Source organism: Apteryx mantelli, chromosome 5, assembly GCF_036417845.1.
Source record: "Apteryx mantelli isolate bAptMan1 chromosome 5, bAptMan1.hap1, whole genome shotgun sequence".
Taxonomy (NCBI): Eukaryota; Metazoa; Chordata; class Aves; order Apterygiformes; family Apterygidae; genus Apteryx; species Apteryx mantelli.
This window is the reverse complement of record NC_089982.1, coordinates 26,898,535-26,906,178: the sequence shown is the minus strand read 5'-3', so window position 1 is coordinate 26,906,178 and position 7,644 is coordinate 26,898,535. Positions and strand designations below refer to the sequence as shown.

General features: G+C 46.0%; 1 non-coding gene across 1 annotated transcript; it reads left to right on the top strand.

The window, feature by feature from the left end:
* The first annotated feature begins 779 nt into the window (after positions 1 to 779).
* Positions 780 to 851, top strand: TRNAE-UUC (transfer RNA glutamic acid (anticodon UUC)). The gene has a single exon. It is a non-coding gene; the product is annotated as a tRNA-Glu (tRNA).
* Positions 852 to 7,644: the final 6,793 nt, after the last annotated feature.

The window sequence follows — 7,644 nt, the reverse complement described above, 5'->3', positions numbered from 1 at the left end:
GAGACTGCTATCTCCTAAAATATTTTCTGTTCTAACCTTTATGAGAGTCAGGCATACAAATGCTGTGTTTTCTCCTAAGTTCTTAGGGCTGGATGAGTAACCACGGTTTGGGCAATGAATATTTGACTTAAGGATTCTCATTTTAGACAACGTGAATGCTTTTATAATCTCCACTGCATGCTCAATATGAAACATGCCAACACCAAACATAGCAGAGAATAAAGGACAGAAAGGACTATGTTAACGAGAAATGTATGTTGCCACTCTCCTCTAGAAAGGTTTGCCAGGGACGGGGTTGTGGGATAAATATTACTTTTAGTATAATAAGTCACTTCTGGAAATAAGTGTTCAAACCCTCGCCCCATTTTCTGCCTTTCACAAAGTCTCCGTACCAGCTCTCCCAGCTTGATGAGCTTGGTCTTGCTGGTGGAGGAGCTGGAGATCTGAATGAGCAGTGGAGTAGTCAGGGCTGTACTGGAAATAGTGGGTGTCAAAATTAGGGGCACCCCCCAGCCCACTCCGTGCCAGGCTCTTGTGGACCCTAAGGCAGTGCTTCCGGTCAGCATGACTTCCAGATATACAGAGGGTAACGCAAGCACAGTGTGGGTGGGTGTGAACGTGCCATCCAAGAGCATCTGAAACCAGTGGCCAATTTTCAAATAGTTTTGACAGAAGACCCCTTTGAAAGAGTTTCAGTTTTACTTCAGTATAAACAGCTGCAGAGAAGCAAGGGATGTGAGTGAGAGAGGAAGGAAGAGGAGGAGAACCCCTGTCAGGGCTCCCATATAGTCTAGCGGTGAGGATTCCTGGTTTTCACCCAGGTGGCCTGGGTTCGACTCCTGGTGTGGGAATCCACAGTATGTTGGTGCCAATTTTCACCTGCATGTTTGATAGTCCAGGATCAGTCCTGGACTTTCCTTCCATCTCCTAGAAAATTTACTGCTGAAAGTCAAGGCATTTATGCTGCTGGAGTGAAAAGTTTTAATTAAAGTTGTGTTTCAGCTATGAGACAAGTCCGCGAGAACCAAAGAGCTTGGGCCAAGGAGAGGGGAGTGAAGTTCTGGCTGCAGGCTGTGCCAGGCAAGAACTGGTCACAGAGACGCTTGGTGGGGTCAGGGCAACACACCAAGGGAGCCTGTGCTCCGGCTTTGGCGTGCGCCCAGAAAACACAGTTAACAGTTGCCTTTTTCTTTCTGTGTTCAAGAGGCTTGACAGCCATCCAGGCTTACCCCTAGATAAAAATGAATATATCTCATATTGTGCAGCTTCTTTTTGCATGTGTATCAAATTTCTTGACCTGTCTTAAAATGAATCAGGCCTGCGGGCTTTTTTTGTGGAAAATGCCAGATCCCAGTGACTCTGGCCTTAGCCACAGGCTGTTAGAGAAACAAAGGGCGAATGCAGGGGGGTATCGTTACCCAGCGGCCCGCTACGGGGGCCGCCTTCCCTAATGAGCCTGACAGCATGCGGGGCCACCTTGCTCTTCATATGTAAAGCTAATCCCTTGCCCTCCCTGACAGCCGCTATTTACATTTGCAAATGAACCCACCGCCCCCCGCTGCCGGTGGGTGCTCGGAGGGGCTGGGGAGGCGCAGAGGGCCGGGGAGACGCGGCGCGGTCGCACCGCCGCAGCCCGACAGCACGGCCCTCCCCTGCGAGGGCAGCACCTGCCTCCCCGCCAAGGCGTCAGCCAGCGCGGGAGGTGGAGGAGTAAGCGTCGCAGCGACGGGAATACCAACGGGGCTGCTGTCTGACCGAATTGCTCCCGAAGGGACAAGGTCATCGAACCCCCTCGCTGGCCCCGGGCGAGTGCCCAGCACGGGCTGAGCCCGGCTTCCTTCAGACGTCTCTTGCTTCTGCCTAGGTCGGCAGGGAAGAGGGAGACGACCGGCTGAAACGGCAGCTGAGCACAGCTCCACTGCTAGCGAGCAGAGGTGCTGGTCGGGGGCTACACTGCCGGAGGGCAAATGCGCGGCCACCAGCGTCTTTCTCAGCCTGTCCTCACGGGCCATCGTGCTGCGGCTGTGCTGCAGAGCTGCGCTGTGCCAGGGCTGCCAGGAAATCGGGAATGCAGGCTGCGGGGAAGGGGCGCTGGCGCGGCCAGCTGGCCCTGCACACCGGCCCTCTGCACAGCCCTGCCAGCCTCAGCGAGTGACTTAGGGAAAATTTTCGGTAATTTGCCCATGTTTGCCTATAAGCAGCTCCTGCAGCTCTCTCCCACTGTTTCAGTGGGATGTGAACTATATGCCTTGCAGTCTTCATCCATCTAAAGACTCATTTGCAATCTGTAGGATTCTTCTGCAACTCTGGAATTTACAGACTAGTTTACAACCATATTTTGCTTTAAATCCTCAAAGTCAATATTGGTTAAGTAGAAGTTTGTGGGGAAACAGAGGGGGAATGTACCAAGAATTTTTCTTCTTTTATTTCTCACCCCACCAACCACTTTTTCTATGGCATTGCTATTTACTCCAAACCCTAATATCCAGACTGTAAAAGCATGGAGGAAACCCATGCCCGTGGCAGCAAAATGAGCTGGAAGCTCCTTGGCAGGAGAGCCAACCTGGTGGGAAGCTGCCGAGCCTGGAGGGGAAGGAGGGGAGGAAGGGGCACTGTGGTCGCTGGGAGGGGGCCAGTCTGAAGAGCCGCCGGAGCTCACCCTCTGGTTTGAGTGAACGCATTGACATCTGGCGGTGGGGGCTTCTGGGGAGCACACGTGACAAGCAAGGAGATGCTGTGTTACATTCTGGTCTAATGACAACTGAGTCATTGATTTGACTAATTTGCTGGGAATGATCCTGTGAATGCATTTTCCATAGGAGAATGAAGGCAAGAGGTCATCTCTCCCGTATGCGATCTCACGACAGTTGCTAAATATGCTGAAGTAGGGGAGGAAAAGTTGGGGACGTGTGCGCTATATTCCTATTTTGTTTTAATGAATAAGGAGTAACACTCCTGCTAATAGCGAGAAACCAGCAAGGGAAATTACGATCGTTCTCGCGGGGCGCAGCAGGGAGCCCTGAGCCTGCTGCTCGGCTATTGTGTGCCTCCAAAGACGGGCTTGTTCTGCTGAAATGCCAGGCGTTTCCAGAGTTAAGGTTATCCTCGGAGCAGAATATATAAATAAGAGATTGCTTGCAAGCTCTGCAGCCAGGCTTGGGCTGTAGAAAATGTTTGTTTTCATTTCTGTCACTAGGCAGCAGGGAACCCATCGCCTTTGTTCTGTAGGTAATACTGCTGGCGGTGGCAAATATTGACATACATGGAGGTAGTTTTCATTTTCATGTGTTTCTTGTTACCACTTACTGCTATGTGATTTTGCTTTTCTGTTCTCTTGTTTTCCAACGATTTGGAGGGGGGAGGGGGGGGTTGACCTTCCTCCTTGGACCTTTCCCGGCACTGACTATATTGTCCTGGGTTGCAGACAGCATGGCAAAACTGCAGGGGATATTACAGTCTCATAACCCTTGTGATGACTTACCCCAAATGAGTTGACAGCTTCAGCTTCAGCCCAGTATGACAGGAACAAGGGTGCATGTGCCAGAGGCATTAATTAGCAGGCTTGACAGGGATCCCCTTGTAGGAACTGAACTTCCCTTCTGATCCTTTCACAGTTGTTGTTTCAGCTCAAGGCTCAGAAATGTTGCCAGGTGCTACGTAAAGAACTTTGTCCTGTTTCTATGTATGCTGTACCTGGCTTGTGCTTAGACAGAGAAAGGTGATTTTTCAGGGTTCTCAAACATTGAAATGAAAGGAGGGAGATTTCAAGATGAGTGACTTGTCCAATATGCCTTTTCTTCTTTCTACGAGTGCTTCTTTAGTTAATTTTCTTTAAGGCACTCTACATGCAGCCAGTGATTTTGACTTATTACTGATCACAGAAAATACTTGTTTCCATTACTGATCAATTCACAAATTCAGGAGCACTGTCACACAGCTAAACCCACTTAAGTAAAATGATCTTCCACAAAGAAAAATAACATCATTAAGAAATACTGTAAATGGCTACACAAAACTTGTAAAAGGAAACAAGAAACGTACAAACAAACAACAACAAAAAAAAACAGCCAGGTACTAAGAGTTCAAATTTGTAAAATCCTACTGTATTTTCAGCTAATCACAATGGCAAAGCATTAAATAACATTTTAGCAATGAAGTAAATACTTGTAGCGCTCCTTATATACCACATACAATGGGAATTGCCTTAACATTTGACATTGCTCAGAGAAAACAGATGATTTTTATTGAAAATAAATCGAGGAGAATAAGACTGAAAGGAACCTCAAGAAGTCACCTAAATCTTTGCTGAAATCACTCAGCGTTTTGAGTAACTTGTACATTTGATAGGAGCTGCCAAGAGGTATGATATTAACCCTTTAGGGCAACTAACTGGTTGCATAGTTCATATTGACAGTGATGGTCAAAACTACCCCGGGGGTAGTTTGCATTTTCTTATGTTGCTTGTCAAAAATTGCTACATAATTTTGCTTTCCTAATGGTGGGGGCAAATATTCCTTGTACCAATGCATCCTGGGTAGACAATCTGCTCTTCCAAAGGCTCTGAACTGTTGACATTTATGGAGTAATACTTCTGAAGTGTCTCAGTGAACAACTGCGATGGCTTTTCAAAAAAGCCCTCTTGAAAATGATGCCATAGCAACAGTCATTTAAAGTTTGGTGTGAAGAAGAGAGTGAGCATTTGGCTGACCTGTAGCTTGATTCAGCTTCTCAGCCTTCCTATATGAATATCCAATTACCGGTTTGAGCTGTCGTAGTAGCCGGGGAGAGGAGGGGAGGGGAGGAAGTGCTGATAATCATGTTGCAATTGCAATTCTTCCACTGTTCTTTCCCTTTCATCTACAAATTATCCAGATTGGGAATGAGTCGTTAATGAGCTGATCATGATAGCAGGTATTTGTTCATAAATATGCTCAGAGTAGTTCTCAGGTGTTAAAGGCTTCTTTAGCTTGCCTTGCGGGTGGTGGTGTGATTAGCCATTGACCTCATGTGGTGTTTCTGTCCCACCTGGCTAATTGAGCCGTCTGAAAAAAGAACAGCGATCTCTAATTATAATTTATACTTTCTGATACAAAGTGCTGGACTAAGAATAACCCATGCTAAAATCTGTGAAACATTCAGGATTCACAAACCTCTGATGACTGCAGTCCTCACAGAAAAAAAGGCAACATGCCTACCTTGAACCATTCAAAATTTTAATTTGTGAACAAAGTCACAAATCCAGGTTCTTTTGGTAGGAGGGTCTTATCCTTTTGCCAGTTGTAGTGGTGCAATTTTGTTCAGTGAGAAGTGAGGCTAAGCACGAAGCTTGGGAGAGATGTTCCTTTGCAGGGGAAGGAATGTTGTTCTTTCTCAGGCTCAATATTGAAGCTGTTCATCAAAAGTTCAATATCCTCCATCTGCAAACAGCACCCAGGGGCAGCTTTCTGATGTCAAAACTTATCTGGTTCAGCAGCATCTATTTCTGCCAGTGCATCTAAGGCTGCAGGTTTACATACCTGACAAAATGCTGCCTCAGCATCCAGGGCTGCTGCTGCCACTCTAAACGTACTGTGGCCAGGACTCAGGGTAAAATCTCTGCGTGCCAGGGGAAAGCATGCATATCCTTAACCGTTTTCAGGATTTTTGTAACCCCCTGCCTGCACCCTCCTGCGCAACAAGATACTTTAACAAATGGTTATCCCACCCTTATCAACCAATGAAAAAGAACATTTCTCACATTATGTGGGCCTCTAGGAGAGAAGAGGATGCCCCCTGCTCGCTCAGCCCTGCTTTTTGCAGTCTGAGGAATCACTTACACCTTTTCCTCCTGGCAGGGAAGCAAGCATTTTTACAATGAGGTTAGTACTAGCAGTCATTGGGGGGAATGAGGATTATAGCTCAGTTGGTCTTAAAAACCTGGACTGGCACTGATGCTGCCCTCATTCCCTCATCCAGTGATTTATCCCACTCCCAGTTTTCCACAGCAGGAGAAGCTGCCCCATAACAAAGGAGATCTCATACAGAACCTACAAGAGCTAATTTCCATCATGACAACTCCCACCCCACACTGATGGTGGCACAATTAATTTTTCCAGTTTGCGTTTTCTGCAGCCGCAGGTACACGCTCCTGTTGTTGCGCTGGCTAAAGGACGGGCCCCACAGCCTCGTCACCTTCGGAAGTGAGTGCCCATTTCTCAAATTGACCAACAGTACTGGAGGGACTGGGCAAGAGACGAGGGAAATACTCAGAGCAGCATTACGACCAGGGTTCCCTACAACTCCCACCAGTTTAAAGGACTTTAAATCTATTAAACTTTCATCTGAATAAACACGTTTGTACTGTGGCAGAGGGATGAATAAGCAATTGCTATGGAATAGTTTATATTGGATAATGAGATAAGTGAAAAGCAAGTGTGATTTGCTTCAGTTTTCTTTATTTAAAAAATTATGGATGAAAAAAGGAAAGGAAAGAAAGTTTGATGTAAATAGAGAAATGAAGCTGAATATAATCTACAATGCACTACCAAATCTGTGTTTAGCTGCATGTTTTTTTTCACTGGCATTATAGCACTGAATTATTTATCAAACAGATTAACAGTGCGTACATGTATATTTAATGTAAAATTATCATCCACTTACAGAGGGTTTTTAAATTAGTACATGGGAGAGGCTGGCTCCTTGGGTTTTTGCACTACTTTATAGAAATCGCCCTTCCCCAACTTGTGAACTCCATTTAATTCTGAATATAGTACTCCAGGTTCTTATGTTATCTGACAGAAGTCTAATAGAAACACCACTGATGCCTGAGGCATACAGGGCCTTCGATACCCTGAGTAACAAAAGAGAAATAAGAGAGCTGCTGTGGGCAGAGGTGGGACCTCACAGTGCTGAGCGGGGCCAGGCTACGGCTGCATGCACATGTGTGGGGATGGGGTAAGGCAAGTGGGTCAGGCCAAGGGTTGACCAGGAGTGTTACCTATAAGCCTATAATGACCTGAGCCTACTACCCAAAAGCCTCTTTGTTGGGGGGGATATAGCTGTCACGCTATAACGTGGCAGCCAAGCCCCTGCTTAGCCATCCTCAAAAGACATCTGATGTTTCAAAGTTTTCCAGCCTCGGCATCTCTGCAGCTAAATTCTTATTGCAGCCTTGGAACATGCCTATTACATACATGACAGAGTAACTTCAGTGAAATAGGAGTGTAGATACCAAGATATTGTAAAAATCTTTAGCTGATGTTCAAATCTACTTCTTAAAATGAAAGTCCTATTGAGAAACCTGGAGAAATTTTTTGCATCTTTTTCTTCCCTCTCCCTCCCACAAACACATCGAGCCACCTATGAAAATCAGGCTGTGCCTTTTAGTTAGAGGTTGCTGTCAAACGCAAGCCACCCTGGTTTGTCTATCTAGCAACATCATTCAAAGCTTCAGTTCGCTTTTTGTGTATTTTTTTATTGTTTGCAGTCTGAGAAAGATCAGGCTGTTGGTAATTTAATTTACTAGTTTTTCACAGCTGAGAAGTGATTGTTTTCTTGTGCCTACAAAGTACAGCTTGATTATCAGAATCTGTTTTCTTCATCTAGCATAAAAGTTATGGGATTCTGCTTATGTATCAAAGCGACGGTTCCTTCCCAGAGACTTGG